General features: G+C 43.6%; 1 long non-coding RNA gene across 1 annotated transcript; it reads left to right on the top strand.

Moving 5' to 3' along the window:
* The first annotated feature begins 15,836 nt into the window (after positions 1-15,836).
* LOC123372408 lies at positions 15,837-25,495 on the top strand. The gene is made up of 3 exons (XR_006580269.1): positions 15,837-15,873; positions 16,464-16,551; positions 23,113-25,495. It is a non-coding gene; the product is annotated as an uncharacterized LOC123372408 (long non-coding RNA).
* Positions 25,496-25,750: the final 255 nt, after the last annotated feature.

Here is a 25,750-nt window from a genome sequence, read left to right as displayed (position 1 = left end):
ATAAAGTGCCTAGTTCTGGTCTAGGAGTCAGCAAGCAGAATTTATTGTCTACAGTCAACCTACCATGCTATGTTTGTATTTATGAATACACAGATCAAAACTTGATGTCCCGAGGCTTATGTTCTCCTGATATGTGCAGAGCTACCATTAAGATGTGTTGTATCAGAAGCGGAATAGGTACCTAGGGTTTTTTCTGGAATGGTCAATAAAATAGCTGACATCTTTTTTCAGTGGTAATTCCAACTTTGAGCACCAGAGGTAGATGTTTTCACAGAAAACAGCCAACAAATACTCTCTTTTTTAATCATCACTCTCCATTATACTGCATTGAAATCTCTAGAGATATTGATCACCAATAGGGTTATCCAGCAGCTGCCTCTCACTACCTTGAAGTAAGGTAATTAACTAGCAATTTGCATTATCTGCTTACCAACATCAGCACTAAAAACAAAGCGAAGTATACAGAAATTTACAGCTGGAAAGCAATTATGTAGTAATTTTGTGTTCCTGTTTAAGCAGCAGTGTAATGTCCAGAAAAATGACACTTCAGAAAGGGACAACCTAGTCACAGTAGTTCCTTACTAAGCACTTACCCTGCTGCAAGCACAGAACTACCATGACAGAAGCTTCTTTGCTGCAATCACTGCCTGAGTGCCTAATAGAAAATGGTTACTAGTGACTAAAGCCCCAGAAGTTGGATCAGGGCTGGGTGGCAGTATTTAGATGGCCCTGATATGGGAGTTCAATTCTGGCTTTAATTTTTTTTAAATTTAGCTGAGAGAAAGGGGTCTTTGTTCCTTTTCCTTTGTCCCTTTTCTGCGCCATCATGCAGGAGGTTAAGGTGGGTGTAGGGTGACCAGACAGCAAATGTGAAAAATTGGGACCGGTGTGGGGGGTAATAGGAGTCTATATAAGATAAAGACCCAATAATCGGGACTGTCCCTATAAATTCGGGACATCTGGTCACCCTAGGTGGGTGTGAGGGCTAGGAGCTGGTCATGGGTGGGAAGAAGACAGGTCATGGGTGGGAAGTGTCCCCCCTCCACAAGAAGCATCCATCAAACCTGACACTAGGTGGGGGTTGGAGTGGGAGTGTGTCTCTTGCTTCAGCAGTTGGAGGTGCAGCTCATGTAAGAATATCTGCGGTCCCACCTTAGGTTTAATCCACGGCCAGCCCACAACATTCTGGCACCTGAGGCAGGGAGCTCTAATGACACCCCCATGCCCCCTTGCTTGGGCCAAAACTTTGAAAAGTCTCAATTCTGCCATCTTCCTGTTCTACTCCTCTCGTGGTACTGCTCTGCTACCTACCCCAATAAAGGAGAACTTAAAATGCCTTGTTCAAAAATTTTAAGTACCACTTAACTTTCAAATGCCTGAACAGCAAATGTAACTTTTCTTGTCTGCATAGTAAGCACTGGCATTTTTATTTGTTTGAATAATCAAAGTGGTGCTTTCTGTGCCTTCTTGGTTGCAAAGATTTGAACTGCTTCCTGAAGGTCCACAGTCTGGGCCAGCGCATGCTCTATTGAGATGGTTGCAAGGCCGACCAGCCCCTCCTGTGTCATTGTGGAGCGTAGATGTGTTTTTATTAACTTCAGTTTGGAAAAGCTGCGTTCTCCACTGGCAACCATTACAGGAAGTGTTAGAAGTATGCACAGAGCAACAAAAGCATTTGGAAAGAGGGTGGTCATCTTATCTGTGCACATATTCCAGAACAGTCTCTGGAGTTGATCCTGCTGAAATGTATCTTGAAAGGGCTTTCAGTTCATCACCTAAATCACTCACATCAATGTTGTGTATGTCATCATGTGTCACCACTGTCTCTAGTGCCCTGCATTGCTGGTGTAGGTCTTCTTCAGGTATGGTGAGGAGTTTTGGAATATCATACAATATCCCAAATATACTGCTGTATTCCTTGAGCTGCATGAAACGTTCAACTGACTGTATTGCACAATCTAGCACCTGGTTAAAGAATTCAACTTTGAATTGTTGTTTGGGGTCTCTTATGGGATTATCCCGTGCCTCGTAATCAAAATGTCTTCTTCTTCGGTGACTCTTGTATTCTTGAAATGGTGGGAAAATAGCTTCAGTGTGAAGTTCCTCTGCCAACTTCTGTGCACTCTTCAGAATGTTCTGAAATCCCTGCACTCTGACTAACTGGAAGATCAGGCATCTCCTCAACACTCACATCCTCACTGGGGCCAGAAGGCTCACCGTGAACATTTGTGTCTATGTATCTCAGGAGAGCTCCTTCCTGCTTAGATAGAAAAGCTTCCTTTGCTTTCTCTCTTTCTGAATGCTGCCCCAGAGGGGTGTTTTCTTTTTTCACTCATGACTGCTGTTCTGTGCCAGCTATAGTGGCTCTCAACACTCAGTTGAAGGGGACAAATAAGCAGGCTGGTAGCAGGGCCTGAGTGAGGGAAGATATCAGCATCTTAAGGGCCTAACTGGCTCCTACTACTTCAGTTGACTGCCTGTTCTCCTCAAGTGGGTTCAGGGAAGCAGCAGGAAACAGAAAGCTCCCTGAGAAGCTGGTGTTAATCAGTACAGGCTCCTGGGGGTACTAGAGAGGCACAGAAGAGGCTCTTCCTCCTCTCCCCACCCTGCAGCTCCTGCTGCTTTCTGTTATTCCCTCTCAACTTTTCTCCTGCCTGCCTCTTATATCTCTTGTGCCCTCCTTCCTCCAGCACAGCACTCCAGCATCCCTGTGCATCTAGAGCAGAGAGAATACATATGCACCAGCAGCAGACACAATTTTCTACATTCTGGGTCCTAGTGGCACCCCCTCACCCCCCACCCCCCGCAGCCGCCTCAGTTCATTCACTTCATGGTAATGCCAGCCCTGGTTTAATCTAGCGTGCCCAACTACAAATTGCACTGGAGACACCGTGATGCAGGTTTCAGTGCAGGCTATACAAGCGCACACGTAATCCTGGGTACATATGCACATGATTAGCCTGCCCCAGGGGCCATGCCACTCGATCTTCACTGCTATTTTTAGCTATACTCGCTAAATTAAAGCTAGGGTGGGTATGTCTACACAAGCTGCAGTCACACCCGATTTCAGTGTAGACATCAACTCTCATATATAGGGTAAGGACACAGCTCTACTACAACAACAAACACAGTCTTCATTTTATGACAATAATTAATGAACCCACATAATTAATACTGACAACAGAAATGTAACCAACTTTTGAAAAGGGAATCCTAGTCCAAGTACAGTTGTATGAATTTTAGAACAGAGATGAAAATATTATTGTTCTTTTGCTGAGACATAGTAGGTTTTGGGGGCCTTGCAGGTCAGTTTCCATTTTAGACCAGAAGTCAGTGACTTGGAGTCATCCATATATTAGTGTATTATGTTTATTTAGAAAATGTACAGAAATCCTGTTTCCTGGAACAGAGGTGGTACCAATAGCACACAGCCAGCTCCCCCTTGCAGAAACTGTAGCAGGGCACCCCTGCCCTGTTTCCAGAAGCGGTTGTCATACACCTCATCTCTCTCCAGGGCCTCACACAGGTTTCACTTCTTAAATTCTATGGTCCTTTTCTTTCCTTAATCCCTTTGCTTTTTACCTGGCAAACCTCTGGTCCAAGGTTGTTCACCAAGCCCATATGCCCTTGACAGATGACCTCGGCATCTGTCCTTTTGTATAACTGCTCTATAACACCAGGGAGCTTCAAGGGCCAGATGAGTGCTTTAAGCCCACACAATGCCCTTAACAACTCTTTAGGTGGGGTTACTACAGGGCATCTTTTGAGCTCTTTCTTTGGGGAGTTTCCTCCTGACTGCTTATACATCAGTGACCCCTAATTTGTAAGGCATTAGTGCCTTTGAACAAAACAATATATAGCAAGTTATAATATAAGTTATAATGCTTTTTTTGGCTGGCCACCTCCTTGCCAACCTCCAGACCAGGTCTGCTGATTTTGATGACACATCTCATTCCACAGCTGGGTCAACCAATCCTTGTGGGCTGCCATGGTAAGAGGCCAGCAATTCTTGAATTTTTCATGAAAAGTCACACATTTTTATTCCATTCTCTTTACCTATTCCTCTCTTTTCTCCCCTGAGAAATATCCAAGACTGACAGGTAATTGTTATAATTGAGAGAACTGAAAGATAAACAAATGGTATCTTATATTTTCACTGAGAACATTAAAAACAAAATAATTTCACATCACAGATGACATTAAACTTATTAAAAGTAGAACCATACAAAAGCTATGTACTGCATGTTGCAAGAAATTTCCAGTGGAAACTTAATTGTCAAGGTCGCTGATTTTCACTTGGGTGATGCCTCACAATGTGCTAAATACTTACGCTAAACAATCTGTTCCACCTTGCATTTTACTGTCAAGCTGGGATTACCTTTCCCAGACCTGAAGAAGAGGTCTGTGTGCCTTGAAAGCTTATCTCTCTCACCAACAGAAGTAGGTCCAATAAAAGATATTGCCTCATCCACCTTGTCTTTTGATTTCCATGAAGTTGTCCCCAATACAGGACCAATCTCCAGAACAAGCAGTCCATGCCTCTTCCTAGGGTGGAATGACTATGAGGCAGAACAAACAAGCCCAGTAAAAGAAACAATCTGGGTTCTCTTGCCCTCCTCTCCCTACATATCCCTCTACCCCAGGGGTTCCCAAACTGGGGCTTGTAAACCCCTGGGGGTTCACAGAATGTTACAGGGGGTTCACCAGAAAAATTTCACTAATGACAGCCAGAGGACCCCAGGCATTGGAGGCAGTAGGTGGGACCCGGTTGCAGGGCTGGCAGCCCGAGCCCCAGGAAGAACAGGGCCAGGCAGTTGGGTCTGGCAGCCCAAGCCCCGCCCCCATCAGCAGGGGAGCCAGCAATGGTTCCGGACTTCCAAGAGCTATGCAGAGCAAAGCAAGCGCATCCATCACACTGAGGAAATTTAAACTTAAATCCCTGGAAATATTCATTTTTAGGAGGGGGTTCATCAGATTTCCCAATTTAGTGAAAGGGGTTCACGGGCTGTTAAAGTTTGGGAACCACTGCTCTACCCTGCCCTTCAACAACTGCTGCCATCCTATCCTCTGCTCCTTCCTAGCTGTAGTTCTTTCCTTCTCTCATTTCTCCATACCCTCACTTCTTCCTTTCTCTGACACCACTGTCCAGTTCCATTCCCTACCCATTGCCAACTGCAGTCCCCTGTCCTTGTATATCCCACTGCCAGTATCAGTTCTCGCTTAATGCCAGCACAGAGCAGCTATTTAGGACCCACCTCAACTCTATTTGGTCTGAGACAGTGCATGTATCACTGGCCCTGGAGAACCGTCATATCAGTGCCATTTATGCTGTCATCTGAGGGGAAAATAATCCCTTCAGAAGCAGCTACCACCCTGGGGAGGGTAAGGGGTTGTGTGGAGAAAATCCCTTGTAGGAGCCAAGGAGAAAAATAATCTCTTGGACCTTTAAAAGATTCCAAAGGTCTCTGCCTCCAAACATCCCCAAGATTGTTTTCCTTGTCCCTGCTCCACTGGGTTTGGGATGGGCAGGAGAGATGGAGTCATAGCTCTAGGACTCAGAGGAGAGAGGATGTGAGTATTAGAGTATTGAGTCTTTGTGGGTGACAGGGACATAATGTGATTTGTGTGTGTGCATGGGAAGCAGTGACTGTGACTGATGGATTTTTTGATGGACAAAACAAGGTCTAAATTGAGGGAATGGGGAAAAGATTGGGGGTATGGAAGAGAGGAAGAAGGGATATATGAAGAGAGACTGAAAGGGAAGGGCTTAAAGCAGAGTCAAAAGAACATGGGTGAAGATAGGAAGCTAACACTAAGACAGAAAGAGAGGAAGGGGAAGGGATGGGAGGTGATGGAACAAGAGGTAAGGAAAGAAGGAACAATTAGTGTATGTGACTGGAAAAGTATATATATTATCACAGGGGTCGGCAACCTCTGGTACGTGGCTCGCCAGGGTAAGCACCCTGGCAGGCTGGGCCAGTTTGTTTACCTGCCGCGTTGGCAGGTTTGGCCAATCGCGGCTCCCATGGGCCGCAGTTCACCATCCCAGGCCAATGGGGGTGGCGGGAAGCGGCAGCCAGCACATCCCTCGCCCACGCCGCTTCCCGCCACCCCCATTGGCCTGGGACAGTGAACCACGGTCGGCTGAACCTGCCAATGTGGCAGGAAAACAAACTGGCCTGGCTGCCAGGATGCTTACCCTGGCGAGTCACGTGCCAGAGGTTGCCGACCCCTGTATTATCATAAGAAAATGCCCTCTTCTGTGTACACAGTAACTTATCCTTAACTGTAGACTCTGTGGAGTCTGCCATTGATGTAGTAGATTTCTCTTTATGGATTGTGTTGCTAAAGCAATATATTTCTTGGTTGGGTGAGACTGATTCATTATATCTTTAAAATCATATAACATTACAAAGCTGTCAGATCTAGGGTTTGTTCTACCTATTACCATGTCAATTACTTGTCATGCCTGCTTTGATAGTGCTGCATACAAGGGCACAATTATAGAATATTCCTTGTATTATTGAAATTAGATTCTACACAGTTGCATAAAGTACAATAACACCTGCTAAACAAACTAGTACTTCCTTCACTTGCAAAAATCTTTGTATTTTATTCCTAAAAATAGATATACTGGGCCACAAAATGAATATACTCAGTGCAAATGGGCTAAAAAGCGGCTCTAAATGGAGCAAAACACAGACTCTTAATTAAAAATATCATTTTGTTGTATATTATCAATGTACTAATTTATGCTTGTTTTTTAATGGTCCCCTGTGGCGGGGTGACAAGTCACTGGCGCAGCATCTCCTGCTGGTCATCTAGGGAATTATCTCTTCCCAGCCCAGAGTGCCCTCTGTTGGCTGGTGCCTCACCTGCCGCTGGCCCCCATGTCCCTCCCAGACCCCAGTGCCCTTTGCCCAGGGGTTCTGCCCACCCCAGTACCCCTTCACTCTGGGTCTCCCCTCCCAGGGGAACCCCCAACCCCCTATCCCCACCTTGCATCAGTGGCTACTGCCAGTCTTCATCTAGCCCCCACTCCCTGGGGCATACTGCAGTCTATAAACCACCCATCAATGGCAATGGGGGTTGGACCAGCTGCCTCTGCCTATATCTGGGCTGCCCCTCTGCAGTACCCTTTTGTGGGCCCTTAGCTTGGCCTGTAGCCCCTTCAGGGCTGGAGCGGGGTGACCACCCAAGTACATCCCCTAACAACTATTATGCCCTCCAGGGATTGCTTGATCACAGCATGTTCTGGCCAATACCCCCTTATATGCCCTCTACACAAACCAAGAGGCAGGGCAGCTTCATTGACTACAATTTTCCATCCAGAGAGCATCCAAAATATATTACTTTGCACTGACCTCTGGCTAAGGTTTGGTTAATGGTGCATTTTAATGTTGAGTTCAAACATGGCCATGGGAGGTCCTTTTGTTACACTCTTGGGGAACAATGAACATGTTTATGCCAAATATGCATTTTACATGCATGAATGGCCTTTAATCAAACAGCACCCTGATCTAGTCTGTTTATACCCTAAAATGTAAGCAGGTAAGAATAAAGGTTTACCTATAATTGCATTGGTGCTTCCTCATTCCCCCAATTTGAACCTCAATCCAGTGTAAAGTTATTCTGATAAGTGATGGCTTCAACTGGCAGTCAAATTTTAGATAAAAGTTTCTAAAGAAAAATAAGTGATAAAATTAAATGTTTATCTATTAAATCCTAGGTTTAAAAAAAAACACACATCAAATGACCCTGTCTCTAAATTACTGGTTTGCACTCCGTATTGCATAATCTATGCTGGATCCTTGTCTATTCATTTTTCTTCCATTATGTTAGTGGCTCACCTAACTCTCAGTTCCTGGCAATCAAACAGATGCCCTCATACACTGTACCCTATCTCCCTTCCAGGGCTTAGAAGAAGGCTCAAGAAAAAGGGACTCAAGGCTTTGAGGTTAATTATATAAACTATCACACTGACCCCGTTTTCAAGTATCCACAGAAATTATTGATTTCTATCATTCAGAACTCTATAAATCCCATTGGAGAATGGTATTGAATTTCTATTCCAATCATGCCCATATTAAATGATCTTGGCCTGATTGTACTCTCATTTATAACAATGAGAATCAGGAGTAACTCTGTTGAATCAGACCCTATATGTCCATGCTGCTGCCATACAGTACACCTGTATTTCCAAGACTAAAGTGCATTATGGAACTAATTACAAATAAAATTACAAAGCACTATGGAATGATGTTCTTAGCGTTCTAAATGGAGAGTGCCAAGCTGATACCCAGTGTCCACATCATGAGTGTTGAAATCCCTACAGGTAACTTTTCTCCTTTCTCTCTATATATTAGCAGACTGAGGAAGACTTCTACCTACTTGATTAGTTTACACTTTCTTTGAATATGTTTTTTTTTCATGGGATAAGCCAACCTGGTTAACTATTCTCCTGTGTCTATTCTTCCTTCTACAGGTAAATTTATTGAAAGACAATTCCCACAGTATGTAGATGAAATGCAGTGCAATCTTTTCCTGACCCTGCCAATTTGTGCCATTGACCTGAATAGACCATTTTTAGGGTAACTCATTTTCCGTGTTAATAATAAACCCAGTCTTGCTCTCATTTGAGTCAATTGCAAAACTCCTCTTGACTTCAGAAAGAGCAGGATAGGGTCTATAATCCATAGCCGTCTGTTGAGATTGTCAAACAGATGTTAAATTGGTGGTTTCTGTGTTGTGGAAGCTAACTGGCTACTTCATATAGGCCACTGAACAGCCACCTTAGGTCATCAGTAGGATCAAAACAATTATAAGTAGGTACAGATTAGAACCAATGGCCTGCAAGTGAAAGTTCCATATTCCAGTCTTTATCAAGTCTCCAAGCTATCCAAGACTATGAAATTGCAGAAAATCTTGGAGGGACAATTGTAATAGTATGTACCTGGGACAGTCATGAAAGCCATTCAGAAGCTTTGACTATTCCAGAATAGAGCTACCCATCTTTTGAACAAGATGAACCTCTGCTACCAGTTGACTAAACATTTTTAAATCAGTAAGTCCAGATAACTTGCATGCAAGAGTCCTAAAAGAGTTGTATTGAGGAGATCTCTGTCCCAATGTTGTTCATGTTTAATAAATCTTGAAATATTGGGGAAATTCCAGAAGACTGGAAGATTGCTAATATTGTGCCAATATTCAAATAAGGTAAACAGTATGACCTGGGAAATTATAAATTAGTTAGCGTAACCTCAATCCCAGGCAAAATACTGGAAAAATTGATTATGAGATTCAATCAATAAAGAATTAAAGTATGAGAATATAATTAATGACAGTCATGAAGGTTTTATGGAAAATAGATCTTGTCAAACAAACCTGATTATATTTTGATGAGATTATAAATTTGGTTGATAATGGTAACTGCATAGATATAATACACTTACCATTTAGTAGGCCATTTGACTAAGTCAGGGATCGGCAACCTACAGCACGCATGCCACCTTTGGCAAGCGAGCCCATTTTGCCTGGCATGCGGCTGTCAGACAGAGTCCCGGCCGCCGGCCCCACTCAGCTGAGTGAACGGAACCCTGGGCCGACAGGAGGCTGAGCAGGGAGGGTGGCCTAGACCCCAGACCAGAGGCAGGCGCGCCCCCCGGCTCCCTCTCACCGTGCTCAGGTTCTGCAGCTCCTGGGAGTGTGAGCCGCCAGGGCGCAGGGCCCTGAGCCTGCTGCGGGAGGGGCGGCAGCGGCAGCTCACACTCCCAGGAGCCACAGAGCCAAAGCACGGCGAGGGGGGAACCGGGGGGTGCACGGGGACCGCCGCCTGCATGCATCCACTGCGGAAGCCCCCCGGGGGGGCGCACTGGGCCACAGCCCGGCCAGGCACGCCCCCCGGCTCCCCCTCACTGCGCTCGGGTTCTGCGGCTCCCGGAAGTGTGAGCCACTGCCGCCACTGCCCCTCCCGCAGCTCCCCCGTCCCCCACTGCCTCAGCACTCCACGTGGAGTTTTGCCTCCACATGGAGCCAGCGTCTGATCGGCATGGGCATGGTAAGGGGAGTCCCGGGGGGCAGTCAGGGAGCAGGCGGAGGGTTGGATGGGTCAGGAGTTCTGGGGGTCCTGTCAGGGGGCGGGGAGTGTTTGGATGGGGTGTGGGAGTCCCCGGGAGTCTATCTGGGGGTGGGGGGGGTGGATAAGGGTTGGGGCAGTCAGGGGACGGGTAGGGTCCTAGAGGGGAAGTTAGGGTTGGGGTTCTCAGGAGGTGGCAGTCAGGGGACAAGGAGCAGTGGGAGGTTGGGGGTTCTGACCAGGGCAGTCGGGGTGGGAAGTGGGAGAGAGTGGATGGGGGCGGGGCTAGGGCAGGGCTCTCCCCTCTTTTTTGATTGTTGAAATATGGTAACCCTAGGCGAGGGGCGGGGCGCGTGGGGGCTGGCGCCCGCATATATCCACTGCAGCCTGTAGGAATCCCCGGGGGGGCGCCGGGCCACAACCTGGGGGGGGAGCACGGCTGCTCCCCGCTAGCAGCACCGCTGCCTTTGCAGGGCTGCTGCCCCCCTGCACCATGCCGGCTCCTCTATGGCTGGGGCTCATTGCTGCTGTAAGCAGGACACTCTGGCTCTCCGGTGGCTTCGGAAGGTGGCTCCTCCCTCCCGAGCTGCTGCAGTGTCTCAAGCCTGGCAAAGCCAGTCAGTAGACTTGGGGCGGGGCCCACCAGACTGGGGTGGAGAGGGCTTGTGGGGGGGGGGGGGGCTGTGCACCCTCCAGGGGAGTTCAGGGGGCGGGGAGGGGAGAACTTGGTCTGGGGAGCAACCCCTGGGCAGGCTGGTTCCTGGGGTCTATAAAGCTCATTGGGATTTGCCCCTCAGTGAACCGATGTGCAAGGATGGGAGGGGTCGCAAGGTGGAAGTTTTGCCTAGGGCGCAAAATATCCTTGCACCAGCTCTGCCCCACGGGGTGCGTGCACCCCAGGTTAAGAACCACCACACTAAACTGATAAGATCTGCATTTTAATTTAATTTTAAATGAAGCTTTTTAAACATTTAAAAAAACTTTTTTACTTTACATACAACAATAGTTTATAGACTTATAGAGAGAGACCTTCTAAAAACGTTAAAATGTATTATCTGCACTTGAAACCTTAAATTAGAGTGAATAAATGAAGACTCGGCACACTACTTCTGAAAGGTTGCCGACCCCTGGAATAAGTACTACATAACATTCTGATTAAAAAATTAGCACTATACATTGTCAGCAAAGCACACATTAAATGGACTCGGAACTGGCTAACTGACATCTCAGAAAGTGGTTGTGAATGGGGATTTATCACTGAACAGGGATGTTTCTAGTGGGGTTCCACAGGTACTAGGCCTATTCAACATTATCATCAATAACACTGGTCTACAATTTTTGAGAAGTTGTCTGCTTCAGAGATAAAATGTGCTATTTATTATGTATTTTGATGTGCTGAATTCAAATATGACAATTAAAACAACTGATTGGCTACTGTTTCTAAGATATTTAAGTTTTTACATTTTATGTCTATGTATATTGTGTAGATAGTAGAGTTTTAATCATAAATTGTAAACCTAGGTCTTTTCATGTGTTTATGGTTGCTTTACATGATAATATTTCACCTGTCCTGTTTATGTAACACTTTAAAAATCAGCAAAAGGGTTATCTAAGTAAAATTTATTATGAAACAAAAGGCAAAAAACTATTATGTACATAGTTTAGTCCTATTCAGTGTCTACTCGGCGCTTCTTGGCTTGTCTCTTGTATTCATTAAATGGAGCATCTCTTGTCACTGTCCAGCAATAGTCTGCAAGCATTGATGGGCTCCATTTGCCCTGATAGCGTTTCTCCATTGTTGCAATGTCCTGGTGAAATCGCTCGCCGTGCTCGTCGCTCATTGCTCCACAGTTTGGTGGAAAAAAATCTAGATGAGAGTGCAAAAAATGTATCTTTAGTGACATGTTGCAACCAAGGCTTTTGTATGCCTTGAGGAGGTTTTCCACCAACAACCTGTAGTTGTCTGCCTTGTTGTTTCCGAGAAAATTTATTGCCACTAACTGGAAGGCTTTCCATGCCGTCTTTTCCTTGCCACGCAGTGCATGGTCAAATGCATTATCTCGAAGAAGTTCATGAATCTGAGGACCAACAAAGACACCTTCCTTTATCTTAGCTTCACTTAACCTTGGAAATTTTCCACGGAGGTACTTGAAAGCTGCTTGTGTTTTGTCAATGGCCTTGACAAAGTTCTTCATCAGACCCAGCTTGATGTGTAAGGGTGGTAACAAAATCTTCCTTGATTCAACAAGTGGTGGATGCTGAACACTTTTCCTCCCAGGCTCCAATGACTGTCGGAGTGGCCAATCTTTCTTGATGTAGTGGGAATCTCTTGCACGACTATCCCATTCGCAGAGAAAACAGCAGTACTTTGTGTATCCAGTCTGCAGACCAAGCAAGAGAGCAACAACCTTCAAATCGCCACAAAGCTGCCACTGATGTTGGTCATAGTTTATGCATCTCAAAAGTTGTTTCATGTTGTCATAGGTTTCCTTCATATGGACTGCATGACCAACTGGAATTGATGGCAAAACATTGCCATTATGCAGTAAAACAGCTTTAAGACTCGTCTTCGATGAATCAATGAACAGTCTCTACTCATCTGGATCGTGAACGATGTTGAGGGCTGCCATCACACCATCGATGTTGTTGCAGGCTACAAGATCACTTTCCATGAAGAAGAATGGGACAAGATCCTTTTGACGGTCATGGAACATGGAAACCCTAACATCACCTGCCTGGAGATTCCACTGCTGTAGTCTGGAGCCCAACAGCTCTGCCTTACTCTTGGGTAGTTCCAAATCCCTGACAAGGTCATTCAGTTCACCTTGTGTTATGAGGTGTGGTTCAGAGGAGGAGGATGGGAGAAAATGTGGGTCCTGTGACATTGATGGTTCAGGACCAGAAGTTTCATCCTCTTCCTCTTCCTCGTCTGACTCAAGTGAGAATGATTCTGGTGCATCAGGAACCGGCAGTCCTTCTCCGTGGGGTACTGGGCGTATAGCTGATGGAATGTTTGGATAATGCACAGTCCACTTTTTCTTCTTTGACACACCTTTCCCAACTGGAGGCACCATGCAGAAGTAACAATTGCTGGTATGATCTGTTGGCTCTCTCCAAATCATTGGCACTGCAAAAGGCATAGATTTCCTTTTCCTGTTCAACCACTGGCAAAGATTTGTTGCACAAGTGTTGCAGCATATGTGTGGGGCCCACCTCTTGTCCTGATCTCCAATTTTGCAGCCAAAATAAAGGTGATAGGCTTTCTTAACCATAGTGGTTATACTGCGCTTTTGTGATGCAAAAGTCACTTCACCACAAACATAGCAGAAGGTAGCTGCACTGTTCACACAAGTACGAGGCATCTCTGCTCACTTTGGCTAAACAGAAATGTGTCCCTTTGCAAAATCAGACACTGACAAATAAGAGAGCACGACACTGTATGATTTCTAGAGCTGATATAGGGCAATTTGTTCAGCAGAGTGATGTAAGCTTCATTATGATTGCATCATCCATGACTTCTAGGAATAACATGATGCAATTCATATAATGTATGACGTAATACCAGCTTCAGATTCAGAGGGGTAGCCGTGTTAGTCTGGTTCTGTAAAAGCAGCAAAGAATCCTGTGGCACCTTATAGACTAACAGACGTTTTGCAGCATGAGCTTTCGTGGGTGAATACCCACTTCGGACTTGCATCCGAAGAAGTGGGTATTCACCCACGAAAGCTCATGCTGCAAAATGTCTGTTAGTCTATAAGGTGCCACAGGATTCTTTGCAGCTTCAGATTGCATCATTCATTGTTTTGCCTAAAAAGCAAGTACTATCCAAACCCAGTCACAGATTTATTCATAGATCCAGTCAAAGATGTATTTTAGTCATTTCTGGTTTAAATTGAGATCCCTTCCCTTTATAACTCACTTATCCTCCGCTATTCCCAAATCAAGGGTCGTATATACTAACCCAATAGCATATGTTGAAAACTAGAGCCAATCAACAATTTTAAGCATCATTTTCATTCTCAGTGACCCAGAATTAGTAAAGTTTGACTACATTTATTTCAGAAGCATTTTGGCTGTAGAGCAGTGGAATATAAAATCATTGCTGAAAAAAATTGTGGATTTTTTTGTTCACTTGGTAACCTGGGCCTGTTCAAACAAAATGCATTTTAACATAGCCAAATACAAAAGTAGAACATCTAGGAACAAGGAATGCAGGCCATACATACAGAATGGGGGACTGTGTCCTGGAAAGTAATGACTCTGAAAAGGATTTTAGGAGTCATAGTGGACAAGCAACTGAACACGAGTTCCCCATGTGATACTGTGGCAAAAAAGGGTTAATGTGATCCTTGGATATGTAAACAGGGGAGTAGTGAATAGGAGTAGGGAAGTGATTTTATCTCTGTATATGGCATTGCTGAGGTTCTTATTCCAATATCAATACCAATCACAGTAGTGGAATACAGTGTCCCTTTCTGATGTCCACAAGTATGTTGAAAAATTGGAGAGGGTACAGAAAAGAGCCACAAAAATTATGCAAGGAGAAAATTACATACTGTGTGGGACATAAAGAGTTCAATCCACTTAGCTTATCAATAAGAAGACTGAGAGGTAACTTGATTATGGCATATAAATTCCTTCATTGAGAGAATATATGGAGTAATAAAGGGCTCTTTATTCTAGCAAAGAAAAGCTTAACAATGACTAATGGCTTGAAGTTAAAGCCAGACAAATTTAAACTAGAAATAAGGCACAAATTGTTAACAGTGCAGGTAATTAACCTCTGAAACAAACTTTCAAAAGAGGTGGTGGATTCTCTATCTCCTATTGTTTTCAGATCAAGACTGCTTGCCTTTTTGGAAAATATACTTTAGTTAAACAAACTTTATTGGGCTCAATACAGGGGTAACTGCATGAAATTCTATCACTCGTGTAATACAGGAGATCAGATTAGCTGATCTAATGGTCCTTTCTGACCTTGAAGTCTATCTCTCAGGTGTTTTAAAACCCATACTTGATGTAAATGAAAGAGTAATGGCATTAGATGGGAAACATATATACATTTTCTCTACGATTTTTACATTTATTTGTTAATTTTATTTTCCTTTATGTCTTTATTAGATCTATGAAAAAAGGCAACAAAAACGGATAAAATTTTAAAACGTAATCTTATTTAAAATACGGCATACAATACCTATACACTATATAGGGTCAGCTCCTCCATTGGCCTAGATTGTTTTAGCCATATTGAAGTCAAAGGAGCTACACAGTTTATACCAGCTGAGATTTGACCCGTGATTTTTAAACCTGGCAGTCCTCCTTCAAAATATTTAAAGAAACACATCAGCTTAGGGTTCTAATGTAATTATCTGTTCTCACTCTCAAAATGAAGATTGCAAAATGTTATGAATCTGCTCTGCACTCCTACTGAAATCTGAATGAAACCCAGGGAGTCTACATTCCAAACCAGTGATTAATTCAGGATACTAGGGAGATTTTACAGAACCGTATAAACTTTTCATCTTCCCCTGCATTTTAACATGTATTTCTTTGTTAAGCAAATCTTTTTATATAACTGTGATGGGGCAGTCACCCCCCCCACTAGCTCTGGAGGGGTTAAGCTAGGCAAGAGAGGCCCATTAACCATAGACTGCACCTGAAGGGGAGCTAGGATACAATGAGGCTTAATTGAGGATGAAGCTCACCTGGGCAGAAACAGGCAGGGCTTCTATAAAGCCAGGCAGCTGGCAGCAGAAGGTTGTAGCAAGAAAGTCTATAGTCACATGCTCTGGTATAAGGTGGGAATAGGAGAGTGAAATTGGTGTGTGGGAAGTGCTCTATGGAAAGAGCAGTGAAGTCTGGGAGCATTCAGAATTGGACTGCTGGCTTGGGTTGGATTGGAACCTGTTGTGGGGGTGGGCCTAGGTTCCCCTGCAAGCCACTGAGGGAGTGGTGCAGTCAGCACAGTAGATGTGGAAGCTGCCTGAGACTTTGTGGAGTGAGACTCTGAGACAAGACCCTCAGGAAGGGGAGGATGAGTCTGACTTGTCTGGAGAGCTAAGCCACAAAGGAGAGACACTGTAGCTCTTGACCAGCAAGAGAAGAGGGGGCTGCAGAGTGTGGGAGCCAAGGGACTGAGCAATTGGAGGATGGGTAGGGCTGGCTCTAGGTACCAGCTCAGTAAGCAGGTGCTTGGGGTGGCCAAGGGGAAGGGGCAGCACATTGGGCTCTTTGGTGGCAATTTGGCAGTGGGTCCCTTAGTCCCTCTTGGAGGGAAGGACTGGCCACTGAATTGCTGCCGAAGAAGCAAGTGGCGTGGCGGAGCTGCTGCCGATTGCGATCATGGCTTTTTTTTTTTCTTTTTTTCTCCCCCTGCTGCTTGGGGCAGCAAAAACCCTGGAGTTGGCCCTGAGGATGGGGTGTGGACAGTGGGGAGCTAATTCCCCAGATGAGCCATGAGGAGGCATTGCTGAATGGTGAGTAGCGCACACTGTTACAATGACCCATATGTTTAATATATTTTTTGGTTCTCAGATCAGAAATGTAGCTATCTCTAATAACACCAGCAATAACCCATCTGGGCTGCTTTGAGAATAAGTACTTAATATTTACCCCTCTTGATCAAAATCATCTTCTACTTTACATGATGCACTCAGCTGTAACCCTGGAAAGGAGTCATTGTACAACTTGCCTGAGCAATTAATGTGGGTGGCTAATATGTACTGATGAAGATATTGAAAGACAATTTAGAAACCTGAAGAATGTGAAGGACAGCTATTTAATTGCTTAGGAGAAAGCTAATTCTCTAGATGAAGTGTCATTATTTAAATAATGCCTAGGTGTTCAACAGGGATCTACATAATGTAATTTTCCTTTAACAATATCTACTGCAAAGCCATGAGATCTCCATCCAATTAAGACAGGCAAGTCAATGTGAGTGAGGTTTTTTTTTACTTTTCAATTTAGCCATGTACTGTAGTTATGACTGTCATATCTTTCATTACTTCATTTGTCACTTTATTTTTGGAGGCATGTGAGTTGTGCTTTGCTCTTTTAAAAAGACATGGACAATATAAAGTAACATACTAAAAAACATTAAAACAGAAATCTAGTTACATCAGTGACATGATGGTTAAGAGTGTAGCTATATGAAATCTGATGCATCAGAATTTGGAATTTAATGTGAACCAAAACAGAATAGGCATCAGATGAGGTTTTATCATATTGTGATAATTAAGGCTTTTCTTAAAGCCTTAGCCCCTGGAGGGTTGTGATTAAGTGAGATTGTTAGCTTCCATTTTAAAAAAAAAAGTCTCTCTCTCTCTCTCTCTCATGGTTGCAGAAAAAGCTTTGAAAACATGATGCAATTGTAACTTTAAAGCTCAAAATCTAAAAGGCAGATTACAAGATCCCCAGCTGTTGCTTAAATTATTTTTTTAAGACAGTGTTGTGACTTTTGGGGGTTACTGTCAGGTGTTGCCTCTCCAGTCTCCCCTGTGGTTGGAGTGGAGGTCAAAGCTAGACAAGGGATTACAACTGGGCAAAGGACTGCACTAGTGCTATCTGTAGCATGGGCTAGGTCGGTTTAAATGCATCACTCAGATGTGGATTGTCACACCCCATAGCAACATAATTATACTGACCTAATTTCCTCATGTAGACCAGGCCTTTGTCAAAAGTAGTGATGGTGGAAATGACCCTCTCTGGAAAAGGTTTGGAATGTTAGGGACATTCTGCGCTCTGGCACCAGTGCAATGCTCATTGATTTTAATGTGAGTTGTACTTGTTACTGAGAATATTTTGTCTTTAGCTGTGGTTCAACTCAAATAGTTGGCATTGCCTTGAACTGCTTAGTCATCCTAGCCTTGGATTGAATACCTATGTCAATGTAGATAGTTTAACATTTCTCATGTAGTTACTAAGCAGTTGACGTGCTTATTAACATTTCTCAAGCTGTCTTTCCCACATACATGTTTAAGTTTTGTTTAAAAACATGAATTTGATAAAAGCATTTTCCAAGCATTTCTACAATGCTTTAGTAAATGTCCCTTTTAAAAAAGTCTAAACAGTTCTTGATCAACCACTAAACACTTCTCAAATGCTGTGTGTACTTCACAGGCAGGGACATTGGAGTGGAATTTCAGGGAGCTGGAGAAAGTGCATGGCTCTTTTATTCTTCTTTAGTTTGCAGATAAAAGTTTAAGATCCAATTATACTTTGTCTCTTTCCAATGTAATAATGGCACCTTCTGACTCAATACATTTCCTGTGTACTAACAACTTTTGAACTGCAGAAGACCTACTGTTGTGTGCCACAAACAAAACTTTCAGGTTCATTTTTTCCTTGCAAACAGAGCAGGCTGAATTTGGAAGTCAGAAGTAATAAATATGGAATCCCATAATGCTATTTGTACAAATAAGTCACTTTTTGGAGTAGACACATACTTTAAAATACCCCTATGGGGAGTTTCAAACCTATGGGGGGGGGGGAGTGTAAGTGTCTTGCTTTTTTTATGGTATGTGTGGCAGGGGAATTTGGAAAAGCGGTGAGTGCAGTCTGTGTGAGATGGGTTGGAACAGACTCCCAGAGTACAGAATAGTTTGGCAGAAGCGTAGGAGTAAATATTTGGGGGGGGGGGGAATGAACTAAGTTCCTGAGCAGTGGCAGAATTGTCACACTGCTTGTTAAGTAGCTCCTTCTTTAAATAACACAGCTTAAGCAAAAGCTGTTTGACCCACCAAAGGCTTTCTTTTCCAGGAAGAGGGAGCCAACCCTCTCCTGATTAGGTAAATAAGGTTAATGAACCTGCTTAATGAAGGTTCAGCAAATAAGTCAGTTGCTTTTCCTAAAAAGTTCAAATAATAATGCTTGTCTTCCTATTTTTTTAGGGTAATTATTCATGGCATGAAAACTGGAGCAATGATTGTCTTGTCGAACAGATGTGCTTGTTGGGGGATTTCAAAGAAGCTTGGCATATAAGCATGAGGTTTCAATTGCTGAAACCATGTGAAATCAAAGTGACAAACTTGCCTGCTTTCAGGCTTTATTGCTAAAAACTTGGGACAAAGTCACAAGCTTAAGTTGGTTTATGGTTTTGAATGGAAATCATGTGAGTGTTTCAGAGAACTTCAGCTGGAAACCAGGAAAAACTGTGTGGTTAAGTTGGAATTTCTGGACCCTTCTGAGTTTACATTCCCAACAGCAATTTGTTCCCCCCCATGGAATTTCTGTTTTTAAAATGTATAGTAAAACTTGATTTAACTAGCTGACAGTCCTTCTAGCTCTCATGAGACAGGCTTCTTTTTAAAACTAGTCGCTTAGTAAGTTTTAACAAGTTTACAAATCAGTCCCATGTAAATATCTGAAAGAAAATAATTATAGTGATCTTTTTTCTTTAGAGAAACTATGTAGTGTGATGGGGCAAGGCCAGATGGCTACAGTAAAGTAGTGAGGAACAGGTATATTAGCCCCAGGCTAAACAAATCCCTGGTACCATGGTAACCAAATGGCAGTTGCTCCAGGTTAATCAAGACACCTGGGGCCAATTAAGATAGCTAGATTGATTGGGACATCTGAAGCCAATCAAGGCCTGGCTGGAACTAGTTAAGTCTCCCAGCTAGTCAGTGAGGCATGGGTGTTAGGAGTGAGTTGTGCTGTTGGAAGAATGAAGCAGTATGAATCCATATCAGGTGGAAGGAAGGAAGGAGGCCCTGAGATAATAGTGAAGAAGATTATCAGGGCTGCCCAGAGGATTCCGGGGGCCTGGGGTCTTCCGGGGGCCCCTTCCGTTCCGGGACCCGCCGCCGAAGTGCCCCGAAGACCCACGGCGGGAGCCCCCTGCCGCCGAATTACTGCCGAAGCAGGACCCGCCGCCGAAGCGCAGCCCGGTCTTCGGCGGTAATTCGGTGGCGGGGGGGGGTCCCCGCCACGGGCCTTCGGGGCACTTCGGCGGTGAGTCCCAGAACAGAAGGGGCCCCCCGCCGCCGAAGACCGGGCTGCGCTGCGGCGGCGGGTCCCGCTTCCCCCGCCCCGGCCCCAGCCCCAGCCTCTTACCCGAGCGCGTCTCCGGCGGGGCCTGAGCTCCGTCCCGCTCAGAGCCGCGTGGTGAGGGGGCGGGGCTGGGAGCTCCACGCCGAGCGGAGGCAGCTGCCCCGCCCCCTCCTCACGCCGCTCTGAGCGGGGCGGGGCTCAGGGGCTTGGCCGGAGACTCGGCGCTTGATGCGCTGAGGCTCCAGGAGAGGGGCGGAGGCGGGAGCCTCCGCTCTTCTCTTGGGGGCCCCTGCGGAGCCCGGGGCAAATTGCCCCTTTGCCCCCCCCTCTGGGCGGCCCTGAAGATTGAGTGGCAGCTGCTGTGGGGAAGTGGCCCAGGGAATTGTACATGTCCTATTTCCAAAAAGTCAGCTAGCATAGCTGCTAATTTTAAGGCTCCTGGGCTGGAGCTTGGAATAGAGGGTGGGCCCAGGCTCCCCCCTCCCCTCCCTGATTAATCACTGAGAGACAACAGAGACTGTGTGATGGAGGATTGCTTCTCCTTACCTCTGTTGGCTTATGATGAAAATGGCTCAGGAAGCTGTGACCCTTGCCTCTAGAGAGAGAAGGGTCACAGTGAGCCTCTAATCTGCCAAGAAATGCAGGACCCATGGTGTCAAGGACAGAACTTTGTCACAGTAGTGATACAGCCTCTTTACGCTATCCAGGAAGTGTTGCTTCTGGTGGCTTTTTTAAGTCATTAAATTGAGTGAAACTGACTGTTCATTTATCAAACCTAGTGTGTATCAAATGTTGGCATTTAAAAAAAAATCAGAGAGGTATGCTGGCTTTTCACAGGTGAAAAGGTAACTCATCTGAGTATTGAATGAATGGTAACCAAATAGTGAAGTATTTCTTTTGTCCCTGTCTGTTTTGCTGCTACAAAATTTTCCCCTGCCCCCATAATAGCCCCTCATTTCTATTTTTAATCATTCCTCTAGTCTTGGACATTTTTTCCATGTGAGGCTATCTAGCAGATGAGAGAAATTCTTTGAGTGTGACTGTTTCTGCTAGAAATCCTTAGGAGGATTACCAAAAGATAATTTTATAATAAATCCAGTGACTTGTAACATTTGGTTATGGATTGCATCCCAATACATTTTAATGACTGGACACGTCCACTCTGTGCATAAAATCTCCTTGCATAATTTCTCAGACTTTAAGGTCAGAAGGGACTATTATGATCATCTAGTCTGACCTCCTGCACAATGCAGGCCACAGAATCTCTCACATCCACTTCAATAACAAACCCCTAACCTATGTCTGAGTTAATGAAGTCCTCAAATTGTGGTTTGAAGACCTCAAGCTGCAGAGAATTCCCCAGCAAGTGACCCGTGCAAGTGAGGTTAAAATTGAAGCTGCTTCAAGATAATGTTTCATCATGACATTGCAAATCGTCTTTTCCAGATCAAACCCCATTCTTCTGGGTTAACTTTGTCTAGTGTCACATATGGACATTTCTTTATTAGGGCAAAGATTGATTTAAAAATTAGTCAACTTTGTTTCCTAATCAACCAGAAGCCATTGCTTCTGTTAAAGTAAGCTTTCTGTATAAAACAACTTTTTAGAAAAGCTAATAAAATGTAGGCCTGGGTTTTTAAGAGTATTAGGCATTGCAATGTTGAGCAGAGCAATATCTAATCTAATTTGGAAGCCTAAATTCCCTTTTCAAAAGGGATTTAGGCACTTAAAGAAAATTCCAAAATGCCTACTTGACAGCACTGGCACCAAGAGAGTGGGCCAGTTAAGGTTAGTTTAAATTTCTAATTTTGCTAGTGGTGTGAGGATTTTCTATGATGGACAGCTGGCTAGCCATATGTATTCTGGGACTCGCTCAATCTTTAAAACTTTCTGGTTTATGATTTAGGTTAAAACCTGGATTATTTGCAATGGGGGTCACTGGCGAGGCAAAGTTCATCTATTCCAAACCTGTGGAGCAGCCTTTGCTCAAGAGTGTATATGTTTCTGGGGTTTTTATTAATCAATGGTAACCTAGCAATAGTTATATCACTACAGTCTGATTAGTTTAAAAAAAACAAACGAACCAGTGTTTGGCTGGATTAGAGCAGCCCCAATCCACTATTGCTATCAAAGCAGCTGGCTCAAAGTATTGTATAATATTTGGAATAGCTTGTCCCCTCTCTTTAAATGAGTCTGTACAAAGTATCTGCACTCATTCTTGGTTGTCTTATTCCATATAAAGTCTAAATTATTGCAGAAATACAGAGAACGTTAATCTGGGAGATTACAGGATGACTCTGAAACAAGAAAGGCCTTGCTGGCAAAAAGTCATTTTGACTGTGGTTCTTCCCAGCCGAGAAATTGCATGTTTTTTCCCCCAGCACTCAAAATCACTTTATTTTGCTGAAGTAGTGATTTGACTATTTAAATCTACAGCCCTTCTATCTTATTTGGGGATTTGAATTTCTAGGAATTTTAAAGAATTTATTGCTCTTTTACAAGGGTAACCAGATGGCAAGTGTGGGGGGGAACAATTTTTTCAGGGGTGGAGTGAGCGGGGTTAGTTGCATACAAGTTCCTAATATCAGGATGTCCCCAATAATATTAAGATCTCTGGTCACCTCTAACTTTTACTCAAATGTATTCTGGAGGGATGACTTCTCAGACTAAAGTATCAGAGGGGTAGCCGTGTTAGTCTGGTTCTGTATGAGCAGCAAAGAATCCTGTGGCACCTTATAGACTAACAGACGTTTTGCAGCATGAGCTTTCGTGGAGTATTCTTCAAGAAGTGGGTATTCACCCACGAAAGCTCATGCTGCAAAACGTCTGTTAGTCTATAAGGTGCCACAGGATTCTTTGCTGCTTCAGACTCTAAAGTAAACAATAAATGTACTAAGGTCAGATGCTCTTTGAAGTTCTAGATTTCCTTGGGTATTAATTCTAGGGAAACATTTGGATTAGATAAAAATGTCGTCAGCATATAATGTTCTGATATGTTCCTGCAGTTTTATTCCTGTGATAAAGACTAATTTTATTTTCTGTGCAAGAGGTCCCATGGCCATTGTGGATAAAGAGACTGGACAATCCTGCCTAGTCCCCCAGCATAATTTGAACAGGAGAGACCACCCCAGTGACTTATACCAGCCCCAAAGCAGCTGCATAAAGATCAGTTATCCATTTAAGCACCAACATCCATATGGGACAGGACTTTCAACAAAGTTCCACTCCATTCTTTCAGAAGCTTTCTCTGCATCAAGTGATTCCAAAAGAAATGGACTCTCCTCCAGCACTATGAATGACTCAAGAACTCTACAAATATGACTATCCTTAACTAATCCGGTTGGATCTGGGTTTATATAAACTGAGTGCATGGACTACAGTTGGTTAGCTGGTGTTCTTGCTAAAAACTTTATCATGATTATGTAGTGACATGGGCCAGTAAGAACAGCCCAAGATAAAGTCTCTCTCAGCTTTAGTGAGAACAAAAGTTCTTTTTTTTTTCCCCCTAGGGGAGGGTCTCCCATTAACTAACAGAATAGCATATGATTAGAGGTATCCCTCAAGAGCCCTACTGATATCCTTAAATATCTCAAAGTTCAGCTGGAAAGTCATCACTCTTCATACTTCTTACTGTCTCAAAGATTTCTTCTATTATAGTTGATTTCATGTATCTTTAGTGAGCCTGATATTTTTGAATAGCATCAGATCTTGGAGTATCTGAAGTACAGAGACTTCTATCATAAGTACTGGTAGTTACACACGGTAGTGCGCTATGCTATCTTGCTGACTTTTTTTTTAAATTTTATTTAAATTGGTGGAAGATGCTGCTTTTGAATCCCTTTGAGCCAGTAACTTATTTCCTTCATACGTCGGCTTTGTATACTTAACGGCTTTTTTCAGTTGTAATCTGTCAAACATTCCATTTTCCCCCTAATATTGGTGGTTATACCCTGTTTATGAATCTAAACTTATTTCCTTTTCTAGTTTTAATGTGAGCTCTTTATATTAAATTAAGTTCTGCTTATTAATTGACTCCTAAATACTGCTTTAGGTCTTCTATCAGAAGCAGCTACCTTTATTTTGTTTAAGTATTTAACAATTCCTTGTTAACTTGCTATAACTCAGGCTATGTCTACACTACACAACTTGCCATGCCATGGCTTTGCTGCTACAGCCATGCTGTTGTAAGGTACGCTGTATGGCCACTCTTTCCCGGTGACACAATGAAACCAACTCCAACAAGGGGCAGTAACTTTATCACTGGGATTGCAGCTCACATCAGCACTTTGTTAAAACTTGTCATTCAAGGGGTATCTTTTCATACACCTGAGCGGCAGACATTTTAGCGATAAAAGTGCCAGTGTAGACCTAGCCCAATGTTTGCTTTTCCAGGATAAAGGTCACTTTTTTGAAAGAATTCTTTAGGACCCATCTCAGTACCAAATATTACTTCCAATGGCACACGATGTGACTATGTAATGGGGCCAACTTCTGTAGATCTTGCCTACTTCGTTAAGGCTTTAAAAACTAACACTGAATATCTTGTAACATATAAATGAGTGTGAATACACTGTATAAACTTGTTCCCCTGGATGCAACTTTCTCTAGCAATCTAGAGACTGAATTGCTGGTATAGAAAGGTTAATGCTGCACCTGTTTCCTTATCAATCTTGTCTATCAGATCTTTCTCTGGGGTGGGAGGGAGGCATGTACAATCAGTTGCCTTCAAGTATAAATTTTTCCCTTCCCCATGATGTTGCAATATTTTAAAAAAATCTTTAAGTGTTTTGCTTTTGGGAGCATACACTAAGTCCATTATTAAACTTAGCAACTGTTCCCTTTAAACTGTATCTTTATCCTTAAATTGATCTTTAATGTGAAAAGGTACACATTTAGCAAATGTATGCCAACTCCTCTTTGGCTGGAGCAAATTGACTGCTGGAACCAATTCCAATTCATGCCCACAATTTGCCCTTCTTGATTGTAAAATAGGAATGGGTTATCTAGTTCTGCCAGGGCTTTTCTTTTAATGACACTTAACCCCTTGAGGTTCAAAAATGTTACTTTACAGGGAAGAGCTATTGATAACTATTTACTTTAGCCTATGGAAAGACTTGAAAGTAATGTGGTTCTTTGGCTGTTTGGTATGAACCCTTGTGTGGCAAATGCCTCACTTCTCATTATGTTGTATCCATAACTTGTGTCTAAATATGGCCTGATTTTGTTTGTAAACTTTCATAGCTATTTCTCATCAGTTCCCTAGATCCTCCTGTCTCCTGCATATCCCTTCATTTAAATAGCATGTAAATAAGTCCCCAAATAACTCTCTGCTTTGCTGAACCTTAAACCTTTATAATTCCTCTATGAACATTTAGATTCCAAGAGAAGCAGTTATTCAAGGGAGGTACAGTCTCCATCTATAGGACCTCACCCTTGGGGATAGATGACCATCTGATCATTTGAGTTGCATGGGATTTACATAGAATCCCTGAAAGCCCCTCTTTTTTTTTTTCTTTAAAAAAAACAACAAAAAACAACCCACAGCTATCAGAGTTACACCCATCCCAGTTAAACCAAACGTCATACTGTTTTCTTTACCACACTAATCTAGTGACTAGTCAACTGATCAGCCTTCTTGGGAGTCATCAGGAATGGTTAATCTTCAGGTTAGTTCTCAGATATCAG

The sequence above is a fragment of the Mauremys mutica genome, chromosome 6, assembly GCF_020497125.1.
Source record: "Mauremys mutica isolate MM-2020 ecotype Southern chromosome 6, ASM2049712v1, whole genome shotgun sequence".
Taxonomy (NCBI): domain Eukaryota; kingdom Metazoa; phylum Chordata; order Testudines; family Geoemydidae; genus Mauremys; species Mauremys mutica.
The sequence above is the reverse complement of the archived record's forward strand: the minus strand, read 5'-3'. Positions and strand labels throughout refer to the sequence as shown.